The following is a 12,256-nucleotide window of genomic DNA, read 5'->3' as shown; positions in this document are numbered from 1 at the left end:
AAGTCAAATGTCCTATTTTGGTCAAGTGTGGACAAATTGGGACACAACCCAGCCAACACTCAACTCAGCTTCGACACTCAACTACTTTTACTGTGTGGGCCACACCTGGGCCAACAGAAATAATACGAGTCATTAGGCCTATACTGTGTGGGCCACACCTGGGCCAGAGCTAATTCTTTGTGGGCCATTCTAGGGCCACCAAGCCAGAAGTGGACCAACAGCAAGGGATTGGCAGGTGGGCCAGACACATTTTGCTATTATTAGGCTAACAACAACAAAATCAGGTTAATGGGAAGAAAAAAAAAACATCTAGTTAGTTTGGCCAAATAGAAAAAAAATGGGTAATTTCCAAGTGGAAAGTTTTTTGACAACTCACAAAAGTTAATTCAAAACACAAAAATCTGATTTTACAATATGGCTTTGTAGAATGCATTAAAACATTCATTATTGCATAAGCTACTTTGAACAATAATCTATCATTTGTATGAGTTTATTCTATGTATGTGGCCTGTGTGGAAGAGATTTAGCTTAGAGTCTGATATAAGGTTTTGTCTTTCTCTTTAAAAATGTATTAATCTCTACAGAGGTCTCATATGCATCAGGCAATCAGGATACAAAGAGAAAGTCTGTGCACCAAAAAGACAATCAGTTGTTTTTCTCATTTACATTTATACCTTGCATCTCATAGTATCATCATCATTGTATCATTGTATCATTACACCTCCCTGCACACACACATGCCTTTGTCAATACAATGTGTTAATTAAGAACCAAGGGCATTAAAACTAAGAACATTTCTATTGTCATACATGATTTACACACCAGTTACCAGAACAGAAATATACAAATAAAAATAACTTTAACCCTTGTAAGGTGTTAGGGTCTGTGGGACCTGTTTTCAATGTTTGCTACAAGAAAAAAAATTGCTATTTATCATTTCTTTTAACTCAAACTTATTGGCCTTGGGTAATTTTCTGTGAACATAAAATAACTTATGCGAGTGTGGGTAGCTCTGGAAATTCACAATTTTGTAATGTTTGTTTTTTTTTTTTTTTTTTAAACATAGTCCAGTCCATACAACTTCATTTCAATTTCGAAAGAAATACTGGACTATGTTTTAAAAAAAAAAAAAACATCTAGTTAGTTTGGCCAAATAGAAAAAAATGGGTAATTTCCAAGTGGAAAGTTTTTTGACAACTCACAAAAGTTAATTCAAAACACAAAAATCTGATTTTACAATATGGCTTTGTAGAATGCATTAAAACATTCATTATTGCATAAGCTACTTTGAACAATAATCTATCATTTGTATGAGTTTATTCTATGTATGTGGCCTGTGTGGAAGAGATTTAGCTTAGAGTCTGATATAAGGTTTTGTCTTTCTCTTTAAAAATGTATTAATCTCTACAGAGGTCTCATATGCATCAGGCAATCAGGATACAAAGAGAAAGTCTGTGCACCAAAAAGACAATCAGTTGTTTTTCTCATTTACATTTATACCTTGCATCTCATAGTATCATCATCATTGTATCATTGTATCATTACACCTCCCTGCACACACACATGCCTTTGTCAATACAATGTGTTAATTAAGAACCAAGGGCATTAAAACTAAGAACATTTCTATTGTCATACATGATTTACACACCAGTTACCAGAACAGAAATATACAAATAAAAATAACTTTAACCCTTGTAAGGTGTTAGGGTCTGTGGGACCTGTTTTCAATGTTTGCTACAAGAAAAAAATTGCTATTTATCATTTCTTTTAACTCAAACTTATTGGCCTTGGGTAATTTTCTGTGAACATAAAAATAACTTATGCCGAGTGTGGAGTAGCTCTGGAAATTCACAATTTAAATTAAGCTGTTTTTTTTTTTTTTTTTTTTTTTTTAAACATAGTCCAGTCCATACAACTTCATTTCAATTTCGAAAAGAAATACTGGACTATGTTTTAAAAAAAAAAAAAAACGGCGATTTAAATTGTGAATTTCCAGAGCGTTACACACTTTCGACAATCGACTCCTACCCACGGACTTTCCCCTAAAGATGCCAGCTGCTGCAGCAGCAACATTTCGAAAATGGTACTGGCTTGATGAAATTCATTCTGGACTCTCTATCCGACCACATAAAGACCTCGGGATACTTCGGTTTGGCTTTAGGGACCCTCTACTCACTACCACGTAAGTGTAATGTTGTTTGGAACTGTAGAAGAGGTATAGAAATAGCGTTTTGTAGCGGCGAAATTACTTGCCCTGGTCACTTCCAGGCTGACGAGTTTTGACTAAAATCGAACTTTCTCAAAACACATCCGAATGACATGATTTTGATGTCAACTCAACGTATGTACTCCCAATCATCCTTAAATTGATCTAAAGTGCATTTTACTCCGGATAATTCCTTTAAGCTTAAAAGCTTTAACAGAAGAGTCCATTCAATACTGTAAGTATAAGCACAAACATCACAAGATTAAAGTCCATCTTTGTCATTTTCCCCTCACATTCCCCCTTTTTATCATTTGTAATAACCATCACATCAGACACAATCCGTCTTATATTCATAAGCTTTTCTTGAGTCATATCATTAAAGGTGGTAGCCATTCTTCATCTTCCTTGCCGTCCATTTTTAAAACAGTGTACCGGACCATTTGCAGTCCACACTTCGTTCAACCAAGCACATGATCAGGGGTCTAACATAGGGTATAACACAACAAACCACAAATAAACAGAATACTCAGGGCCAAAAGTCACACTATCCAGCCTTTGAGCCCTGGGATCAAACCAGCAAGCCAATCCTCCCCACCCCCTTTTGTCACTCTTGTAGATCTTGTGCCAATTTTTTCCTGTCCTCTATACCTTGATCAATCGCTCCTGCATCGTTCTCAGGTATACAACAGGTATCTCCAATCATAGTGTACACACCTCCTGCGGATGCAGTCACCATGTCCAAAGCCATTCAAGTCTGAACCAGTCAGTCTGATTGCTCTAATGTCTTCTCTGGTGGCTTTATTAACAGTGACTGTGTCGTTGATAAATGGCATCAGTTTATCGGTTGACTTCTACCTCTTTAGCAACTTCCCCAATGCCTACCCATAGGAAAATGCCCTGGGCCATCCATTCTCCCTTATTCCAAATGCAGTGATCCAGGGGTGGTCGTCCGGAGCAAATGACCCTTCTGCTGGCATTGACAGCATTGTCCTCGCGAGCTGCTACGGTTGTTGTTGTTGTGACCTCGTCCGTGGCCACGTCCTCTGCCCCTCACAGTCTGCAGATTTCCCACAGCATGCATCATAGTCAAAATGGCTTGTTTTACCTCCTTCTCATCTTTTTCTTTCTTCTTTGTCTGGCAAGTTTGGCACATTTTCTCTGCATGGACAGCATGCCGTTTGACTTCCATCAGTCTGGCCTCATCCCAGCACACACATGTTCTTCTTACCTCGGCAGCGATGAGCTCCAGCAGTCCTAGTATTAGTTGGTTGTGGAGATGAGCCTCCCAGGGGGTCAGCGTTCCTGAGGGGTAATCCTCTGGCTCCTCCAAGTCACTCTGTGCCCTGTACACTTCCACTAGAAAAATTTGTTTACCGTTTCGTCAGGCTTTTGTTTACAAGTTGACATTTTTGTAATATCCATGTGGGGTGGAAAAACATCTTTAATGATCATACAGAGTCCCTCTATCACAGTCCTGTAGGCAGTGTTCTGTTCATTTGTCCAGTCCACATGTCCTCTTTTGACGTCCTGACGAGGAAATCTTCCAGACAGTTTTACCCACTCTCCCGCCCTCATCTTCAAGGCCAGCATTTTCCTCAGTTCTGGCATAGTTGGGCTAAACACCTAGACCTAGGCCAAGAGCTCAGTTGAGAATTTACTCCCAGAGTCCCTTGGGTGTGGGAGGTGAGCCATAGCGTTCTTGATCTCCCTCTCAGTCCATGGCCGATACAGAAGCAATCTCTTCTCTGGTCCAGCCACCTTCGCCATAGGCAGTGTGGAGAGAAGTAGGGTGATGAAGTAGGGTCGTCCTCCTCGTCACCAGAGAACTGACCCCTTGAGTCGTAGAATTGGTCACAGTAATTATATCGGGGCATGCTCTGCCTTTGGACTGTTGATCTTTGGTTGTCCAATGCCCACTCCTGTGTTGTGGAGTCGGGGGATAGTTGTTGGTGCTGTTGGCTGTATGACGAAGGTTCAGCACGTCTGTGAGGTCGCTCCAGGGTCGCTGAGGTTCCAGGGGTTGCTGGCTGGACATACACAAAGACCATCACTATGCATTGCTATTTCCTGCACCATTTTCGCTGTTAACTTAGATTTCCCTCATACAACCCCTCTCTCATTAAGTTTGTCTTCCATACATTCTATCTGTCTCAGACTTCCATTTGAGGGGAAGCCAAATTCATGTACAATACCCATGTATCAAGTGGCTGCTACGGCCCTTTGACCATACCTTTCTTTCATCTAGTTAGATTTTTGTTTGTTACTTAATGTCCCACCCATGGCTATAACTTGAGGTATCTGTTTTCCCTTTTATTATGCGTGGTCTTCATTACACTTATGGTTAAGTTGAGGCGGTTGCCACAACCCTAGATTGCCAACAGAGATACTAGGGACTACGGGGGAAACTATATGTCCCTCTCTTCTTCCAAGAGCCTTATCTCCAAGTCCAGTTACCTCAAATCAGGCGCTTCTACACTACGGCAAAGCCCATTTACCTCAGATTTAGCAATATGGAGAAGCCAAACAATTTCAGTTATTCCTCAGATCTGGCACTTCAACATTACAGTGAAGCTAAACAATTTTGAGGTGCCTCCAATCCTACGTGGAAGCAGCAATTCAGTACTGATTGACCCACCCAAATTATAGCCACGGTGTTATACAACCTAAAATTATTACCTTAATTTAAAACAAATTAAATTATGTTGCCTTAAAGTCAAGTTGTGTTATTTTAAACGTTATATCAGACTCTTTCTCACCGTTTTATTTGGTTGAGGTGCCCTTGTAGACCCTTGCCCTCTTCCTTCTTACTTGAGATTCCTGTGGAGACGGTCCGGTCCTCAGGCTAGATCCCCACTCTGGTTTCAACGTGGAGAATATGGGGCTGGGGAATTTGTCCCAGGATGATCAGTTACCTTTGCCTCGAATTCCGAATGCTGTCAGCCAAGGAAAGCCATCCTCGTCGCCATTTATGTGGAAGAAATTTAGCTTAAAGATCTATAAATACTTAGTCTGAGATAAGGTTGTGTCTTTCTTGTTAGTAGAGATGGTGCACCAGAGACAATCCGTTGTTTCTCACACACACATTTATATCTTGCATCGTATAGTATCATTGTATCATTGTATCATTACACTTCGCTGCACACACACATGGCTTTGTCAATACAATGAGTTGCTAAAAAACCGAGGACATTAAAACTGGGTTAAGAACATTTCTGTCGTCATAGTACATGATTTACACACCAGTTACCGGAACAGAAGTATACAAATGAAAAGAACTTTAAGAACTAGGTTAGGCGGCAATGGAAGAATGAATTCAAAAGACAGTAGAAGTAACAATTATAAGGAACAATGCAAACTAGATTAAAGCGATGGTTCGGAGTAATTTCACCTTAGGGTCCTTTGCACCATGACCCCGAGCCAAACACCCTCCCAGAACCTTTTTTCCCTTGGTCGAACCCTGGTCGAGTAGCGCTGTCAGAAACTAATGACGTTCTGCAGTCGTAATGGAACCAACTTTTATCTCGTAAATTACCCCACTAATAATGCTCTGAATGGTACGAAACTTCTGCAGTAGTAAAACTATGACCTTTAGTCCAATAACGAGGCATTAGAAAGTTTGTAAGTGCAACAGGAGTTTATTTAAATAAGACTTGCCTGATTATCTGCTACTATGCTGCTGCGTCGACGTTTCTTCTGTGATTTGGGAAAAGCCTGTAAAAGTCCTTGCAGAAAGCGATTACATCAACGTTTTTTGGTATATCCAGTTTTAATTTTTTTTTTCCTAAGTGTTTACAACTTAGTGTTAACTAATAATTGTTGCAAACTGGACTACGAACAAAATATTAGTGCATTCCTGGATCTACATCCTTATGCATGCTTCCTGCCAGGACTTTTACGGGCTTTTCCCAAATCACGGAAGAAATGTCGACGAAGAAGGAGAAAATGCCACTGTTCAGGGGTGCCGCGGGGGATTCAAGCCTATGTCCACACTATGTTGGACACATTTGTATCCGACACACGCAGGGGGGGGGGTTCAAGCCTATGTCCACACTATGTTGGACACATTTGCATCCGACACGGGGGGGGATTCAAGCCTATGTCCACACTATGTTGGACACATTTGTATCCGACACACACAGGGGGGGGGTTCAAGCCTATGTCCACACTATGTTGGACACATTTGCATCCGACACACGCAGGGGGGGGGGGATTCAAGCCTATGTCCACACTATGTTGGACACATTTGCATCCGACACACGCAGGGGGGTGGGGATTCAAGCCTATGTCCACACTATGTTGTTGGACACATTCAAAGCCCATGTCCACACTATGGACACATTTGCATCCCGCGGGGGTGGGGATTCAAGCCTATGTCCACACTATGTTGGACACATTTGCATCCGACACACGCAGGGGGGTGGGGATTCAAGCCTATGTCCACACTATGTTGGGCACATTTGCATCCGACACACTTTTGTTACGATTTGCCCTCCCGTCCACATTCAACCATCCGTGTCCCCGGTCAGTTGGGAGCCGCTGGAGACCCTTAAACTCCTTTTCCGCCGCAGCTGTATCGGACGAATGTGGACAGTGGGTCGGTAGTGTCCATCTGAATAGAAATGACGTACAAGCTCATGTTCTTTTCCCTGATCGTTGTGCTCATTTCACGTGATGCTTTTCAAGAAGTAAGCCTAAACATTTATTCATCTGACCTTTAATATGTTGATACGTAGGGCCTGTCATTGCATATTTTAAGTGGTATACTAAATTCTTGTTGCTTTTTAAGTGAGTATACTGCGTAGTCCTGTGTATCACGTAGACTACACCACGTTACAGATCCCAAGTAGGGCCTACAACATGTGGCAAATGTTGCGTCTGTCACTGGCCAGTTGTTTGTGGTTGTATCCTGCACCCTCTTGTGTCATAGTAATCAAACTAGGTTGTTGATTGGCAGCTGCAGTTACAGTAATGCATTCTGTACTGTGAAGGATCTGGACTTTTGAAGATCTTAGATATAGTATGCGGCGTGTGTTGTGGTTGCCACCGGCTAATTGTGCACTGAATCCTGCATCATGGAGTATTACGCTTATTATTCCTGTGTATATCACAACACATGTCAATGAAAAATAAGACAAGTTTTGAGTGGCAAACTATAAAACACATATAACATGCTGCTTGGTATGTTGTGAAGGCCTGCTCTGTCCAACTCTACTGGAATAGTAGGCTAATATATTAATAAACATCACTATTACAAATGTAATCCTATGATAATAAACAAATTATATAACCTATAGTAATGTGCACCACTAACCAGTCATGTGTTTTGATCTCCAGATAACTCAGCTCAGTTCTTACCATCAAGGCAAAAATCATAACTCAGATATCATAAATCATAATCTCAGAAGCACCAACTACAACCAACCAACTGTAGCCTACATTATCAGTTGAGGTTTTGGACAGTGGGCCAGACTCTCCTTCTGCATGATCTCATCATGACCAGATATCACTCCTACTGCTCAATGACATCCATAGGGTATAGGACTGTGGACACAAAAGCCAAGAAACACATCAGGGGTATTACAGTATGTGTCGATAGGCTAAACTTTATAGGAATTAAGTAAATTCTATCAGGGGAGTCTATAGCCCAGTCAACATTTTAAAAGGTATTTACTCAAGCACACTTACTGTGATCAGTTAGTCACTGACTAATAGCAAACAATAGTGGAGACAGCCATCCTGACCTTCCCATCCTATCAGTGACCTCTTGGGTGGGGTGAGCAGTAGCGTGAAAGAGGGAGTGAAAGAGTCTATGAGTGCTTTGAAGCTGCTGCCCCTGAAGCAGAGAATTAAATTGCCTTATTCACAAGGTGGCCATTGTAAACCAAAACGAGGCTACAGGGTACACAACCCATTTTGTGTTTTGCATTCGCCAGTAGGTGGCAAACATGTATTACAGTTTTTCTTGATTGCTTTGACCTGCTTAAGGAAACTGGGATCCACTTGGTCTTCATGAACACTTTCTTTGCACAGCAGAAGTCATCTCTTGCAAATGTGTTCACCCATTTTCATTGGGTTCACACGGTTCTCACACACCCTTTTGCAAAACAGTTCACACAGTTGTCATTCAAAGTGCCCAAACTCAGTTGGCTTCCCCGTGCTAAACAATAGGAAAACATCTTTTCACAGGTGGTAGAGATTCCTTGCACAAGTCTGAATCTCTGATGCACCTGCGTGAAACTCCTTTGCACAATTCTTCAATCAGCAATCATCCATTATTTATAAGAGATGCCATGTCTGTTCTGTGTTGCTATAGGCTATGGATCTAAGGCACATTTAGAGAAATGACTGTATTGTATAGCTTTGGTGAAGAAAACCGTACAAAAGGTGTTTACTGTAGGTCTATTTTGATGAAAAATGACAAGTTGTAGTTTAATGAAATCTGTAGGTGCTTACAGTAGCCTAATGTAAGTCTTACATGTCAATGACAGTTACATCTAGGGAGGAATGAATACAATTATTTTTTGTTCAGTACATTTAGTCTTTTCAGGTTTTTCTGATACCAGAAACATGAGAAATAAATGGAACAGACATAGCAAAAATGCTCATTTTGTGAACGATATTTTGCATTTTGTTGTCCAGTGTGTAATGATTGATTGAAATCACACAGTGATTTGACGACAGGATGTGTTGTTTGAAGGCCAGATTTGCTTTTGCTACATGTTTTAAGTGTTTTGAGAGAGTAACAGCCTTTTGCAAGCAAAATGTGTCATTTTGGCCAGAGTGCTTTTGTTCAGACACAGGTGTTAACTGTTTTGAGAATGTGATGTCAGAGTTGACACAGGCATCAAAACGATCGAGAAAAACTGTAATGATATAGTCAGTGTACCCTTTACTGTTACTTTGGTTTACACAATGTTCGCCACATGAATAAGGCGAATTGTAGGATAAATGACAAAGACAAATTAAACAAGTTTCCTCTAGTGGCATTCTTGTAGGCTACAACATCATATGCCATGTACAGATGAACGGACAAGTATTGAAACACAGACTCAGATTAGATCCAACAGTAGAAACACATCTATCTATCTATATCTGTCTGTCTGTCTATCTATCTATCTATCTATCTATCTATCTATCTGTCTGTCTATCTAGCTATTTAATTCAATTCAATTCAACTTTATTTCACCATGTATACAGATACTAGGATAGAATATCTATCTATCTATCTAAGACCTTAGATAGTCTTCACTTTTTTCTATACAAAGTGTAGTCAGTCAATCATTCATGTTATTCAGCCAATACACAAACTTTACAATTCATCTGACATTTTTTTTTATTAAATATTGGCTAATTATGAAATTAAAATATCCAGGTAAAATAAAATATATTCCAGGCCCTCTCTCCCCTTGGGGCCCTAGTAATCAGTACCGGTTGTACCCCCAGTCCACAAACTAAATTAGTTTTTCTCAGTCGCTTTGGTGCTTTTCTCACATATTAACATTTGCACAGCAGTTAGTGCATTTCTCAAAACAATTAGTGCAAACTCCTAGTGGATAACCTGCAAAAGCACGTCACTTGCTCGAAATGGATAGTCCATCCCTCAAAAGCAAGTATTAATGTCAATGAAACTGCCAGTGTCATCAAAATGAGAAGTCTTGACACCATTGTTTATGAACAAGACAGTCAAATGGCTTTGTCATGTTTTCATTGACAGTTTATGCAGTGTATTCCAATGCAAAAAAAAGGTCAGAACTTAGTAACACTACCTGAACATGCTCAAGACAGCACTACACTACTTGTATAGCCTTTGAAAACTACAGTAAAGTTACACATTGCTGTAGTTAGGGGAGTGAGTACAAGACACTGAATATGTACGTTTCACATATGCTCTTTGCAATTCTACAGCATCGTGACAGAATTTGATAACTAGTTCAACAATTTGAACGACTATTGAGCATCAATAAGTATAGTTAATTTTGACTGACATGACATAAGCAAATGATAATGTTATACAGCAGAGAATATGAAAGCAACTGATACATGTCCAAAAGCATTTGCAATTTGTTCAGAGGAAGGAGAAATTGCTAATGATGTGCACAAATGACTAAATGTTGTGGAGGTTGAACTAGTTATGAGAATTTTCATTCTGATCTAAAAGCACCAAAGCGACTGAGAAAAACTGTAACTCAAAATAGCTGTTTGTAATTTTGATCTATAAAAAATATCACATGCAGCCATGCATAAATTCTGCTCACTGCATATTTATTAATATAATATTCAGTATTCATTATTGAATGTTATAGCTGGAATGATGTTTTTTTCCTGTCCTATTTTTAAAGCAGGCCTACCTGCGGGCATGTAATTTGGCTATGGGTTTTCTGCAGGAATAGCATGTTTACTGTAAGCATTGTACTAGTTACCTAAACGCACAGATCTATGCAACAATAGCCATAATGTAACATCCAATCTACAACCCCAAATGAGAAAAAGTTGGGACGTTGTGTAAAATGCAATAAAAACAGATGTACAGGTTTACACAGAGAGACCCATAGGAAAAAGTACTAGGAATCTTATAATATAATCTTATAGGAATACTATAGTAATTTGGGACATACACTCTAAACCCGAACTAGTTGTCATTACTAGAAAATTGCGTGGAAACCGATTGCCTTAAACCATTCTAGTTTTTACAAAACATAAAACTAAACATGTTTAGTTGTGTCAACTAACAACCTATGTTGATGCTGTAGACAAATTAAGCTTACATTAGTAGCCTAGTCTTTACTAAAAATCTTTAGTTCACTTAACTTATTGTTTCAGAAGTTGCAGTTGTATAAAATAACTAGGTTAAAATGCATGTTAACAAATTCATTAAAATATGAACTAAGTTCTGTAGATAGGCCTATTGTTTTTTTATTTTAAGATTAGGGTACTGTATTAATTTAATTGTTTTATTAAAAATTGAAAAGAAATTCATCACAATGTATAGGAATGCCTTTTATTATTGATAAAACATGAACAAACAACATTTAAACTCATAAATATTCCACATCCACTGTAGATGAAGAACCTATAAAAAAGACTAAGAACCTATAAAAAAGAACATGAGAAAACAATTTTTTAGTCCATGTTCATTTACACAGTTGAAATAAAAGTTTGTTATATCACCTATGAATGCAACAAATAAGTGAATGGACATCAGCTAACATTAGCCAAAAGCTAACCAACATGTGCTGCTATGGTTAGCTAAAACTGTCTACAGACAGAAACACCTATTTCAATGATAAAGTCTGAATTAAACTTTGTAGCACCAAGACAAGTATATTTACACGAAAACATATGTGATATTGTTATAATCTGGCATACACACCCATTGGAAGGTAGCTACCATGAGCTAACTGTCCGAAAGACTACTAGCATGCTAACAACGGAGCTAATGTTACCTTACTTTTCTCAGGTTAATGTAAGTTAATCACGTAAACAAACATTTAGCTAACTATTGGTCAAACTGAACATTTCAACAACTGAATTTTTCAACAAGTTCATCAGAAAGTTCACCCACCATTTGATGTAGTAGCCTATTTGTCACAGCAGCACGAGGCATGGAGTCATTCATCTGGACTGGGAAGCAGGAGGAACGGTTGATGGGCAGAATTTTTTTAGACCCCTCCTCTGCCTTGCAAAAACATAACATTTATCGCTGTCTCTGCTTAACATGATCAGTGCACTGTATTTCACTTAAATAGTACAATCAACTCATTTATTTTAGTTATGACGAGAGTTTTTACAAAACACACAAACATTAGTAGTGACCACCTAACATATTTATTACAACTAAATCTGGGTTTAGAGTGTAGAAGTACTATAAGACTACTATAGAAATACTATAGCATAGGCTACTTCTATAGTGTGTCCCAACATAGTATTCCTATAAGATTCCTATAATATTTTGTCCCAAAATAACATTCCTTTTTCCTAAGGGGAGTGATGAATACCCTACATACCTCTAAGAGACTGCCTCTCTGCTCTTTGCCATACCCAATCATGTTG

The 12,256-nt window shown here is 39.1% G+C and overlaps 1 protein-coding gene across 1 annotated transcript in view; it reads left to right on the top strand.

The window, feature by feature from the left end:
* LOC125299593 overlaps window positions 1-12,256 on the top strand; it is a 355,198-nt gene that overhangs the window by 166,257 nt on the left and 176,685 nt on the right. The window lies entirely within an intron of this gene.

This window comes from Alosa alosa, chromosome 1, assembly GCF_017589495.1.
Source record: "Alosa alosa isolate M-15738 ecotype Scorff River chromosome 1, AALO_Geno_1.1, whole genome shotgun sequence".
NCBI classification, from domain to species: Eukaryota; Metazoa; Chordata; class Actinopteri; order Clupeiformes; family Clupeidae; genus Alosa; species Alosa alosa.
The sequence above is the reverse complement of the archived record's forward strand: the minus strand, read 5'-3'. Positions and strand labels throughout refer to the sequence as shown.